The sequence below is a fragment of the Sturnira hondurensis genome, unplaced genomic scaffold (assembly GCF_014824575.4).
Source record: "Sturnira hondurensis isolate 20B ecotype Veracruz unplaced genomic scaffold, ASM1482457v3 Scaffold0002638, whole genome shotgun sequence".
Lineage (NCBI taxonomy): Eukaryota > Metazoa > Chordata > Mammalia > Chiroptera > Phyllostomidae > Sturnira > Sturnira hondurensis.
This window is the reverse complement of record NW_028075269.1, coordinates 5,514,621-5,516,928: the sequence shown is the minus strand read 5'-3', so window position 1 is coordinate 5,516,928 and position 2,308 is coordinate 5,514,621.

Genomic DNA, 2,308 nt, shown 5'->3' with positions numbered 1-2,308 from the left:
GCTTTGCAGCTTTGGCTCTCTGATGGACTAATAATAACTTAGAACTTTGAAGATCAGCTAGTTTTCCCTCATTGTTAGCAAGGGGATGAAATCATAATGTATTTCCACTGAAAAATGCAAATTTGCAATACAAATGTAAAGAAAAGCAATGGAACGGTGAACATAGGATTCGGGATGATGATTACTTTATTTGGGAGAAGTAGGCAATGGCTTCAAATGCAAATAAATGATTAGATATAGGCTGTATAACAGTTAAGTTTTGGGGTTATAGATTATTAAAATTTCTAACTAACCCTATAAACAAACAAGTGAGTGGATTGCACATGGACTGGTGAAAAGTTATTGTCAACCAAAGATGCGCTTAATCCAATGCAGTGCCAGTGAGTTTCAAAAAAATTGTGATAAAAGATAGGTATCTCTGGAAATACCTAAATGTCTGTTGATGGCTACAGAAAATGTGATATATATGTCATATATATAATATTTTATATATAGTATAGAATATATATAATATACAAAATATTAGTCTTCAAAAAGAAGGAAACCCTGCCTTTTGCAACAACATAAATGAACCTGGAGAGTATAACCATGGTAAGTAAAATAAACCAGACACAGAAAGACAACTACTATATGATCTCCCTTACATATAGAATCAATGATAACCAGACTTGTAACACAGACAGGAGGATGCTGGTGACCAGGGAATGAAGAGAAGGAAAACAAAAGAGATGTTGGTTGGAGGGTGCACAGTTTCTGTGACGCAAAATCAATGAGTTCTAGACATCTAACATACAACCCGGTGAGCATAGTTAACAACACTGTATTGTATACATGAAATTCGTTCAGAGAATAGAACTTAAGTGTTCTGACCACACATACAAGGAAAGAGAGAAAATGGTAACTCTGTGAGGTGATGAATATGTTAATTAGTTTGATTGTGGTGATCACTTCACAAAGCATATCAAGTTACATACCTTAAATATATATCATTTCTATTTGTCACTTATACCTCAATGTGGCTGAAATAGATATCAATTGTAGGGGTTATTTTCCTTCATATTATAAAAGAGGATGAGCACTGATTATATTGGAGTGATAATGAAATGATCTTTTGTGATAATAATATATTATTCCCAATCCTTTGCTCTTCATTAATTATCTTCGGAATGGCTATGGGCTTAATGTGTTGCTTGGTGAAGATATACATTTGGGAAAATTTATTTCTGGCAACTTTCTGTGTACTCATGGTCCACATTCTCTCCAATCTGCTGCCTCTCACCCATTCCATCATGTACATCTCACTGCTCAACTGATCAAGAGCTTTTTGGAGTCATGTGTTAATCCAAAGGCATGATCAAGTACGTGAATCTAGACGTTATTCTAAACTTCTTCCTCTTCTTCATTTATATTTAATTTTACTTATTAAATCTACCTGCTCAGTATCTGTTGAATTATTCATCTCTTTCCCATCTTTATTGTAACATTCCTTATTCAGCAACTTTTTTTTCTCTCCAAATTATTGGATTAAGTGTTTCTTAGTTGGTCTCTACTTAATGAGGTTTGCTCTCTCTGGTCCACTCATCCATCACTTCAGTTTTGTCAGTGTTTCTTTGTCAGTTATAGGATGCAACCCAAGCCTCTTAATGTTTTACACTAGGCTCTCTTTGACCTGCCAATTTGATTCACTATTAGCATTAACTAAATCCAACCTTTTTATAACCATAGCTCCTAGAATCTGGAGGTAGTAATACCCTAAGACAGAAACCATTTGGCTGTATCTTTTCAAAAATATTTTAATTATTTATTTTTAGAGGGCAAAAGAGGAATAAAGAGAGAGCGAGAAACATGTGTGAGAGAAACACCACTCAGCTACTTTTTGCATACCCTAAATGGAGACCTGGCCCAGAACACAGCAATGTGCCCTGACCTGGAATTGAACTGGTGACCTTTTGGTTCAAAGGCTAATGCTCAGTCTGCTGAGCCACACCAGCCAGGGCCTGGCTATATCTTAGAAACTTTTATTGACCTATGGCCTCTACCACCAAAATGGATTTTTTAAATGCCCTGATTTAAGCTTTTACTTCTAGAGATGCTTTCATATAACAGCTTTGATAACCACTTTCCATGTTTCTGCTCATCAATTCTACCCCTTGTCTAATACATTCAAACTGTTGGGGAGAGAGAGCTTGTTGCTTCAACTTTTGCCCTGTGTCATCATAGGTGCTCTAAATAGATATCACGCCAAACTGTAATATCTGAAATTCGAGCATTTTATATACCACGATGGTAAAAAAAAAACAAGCCCAAA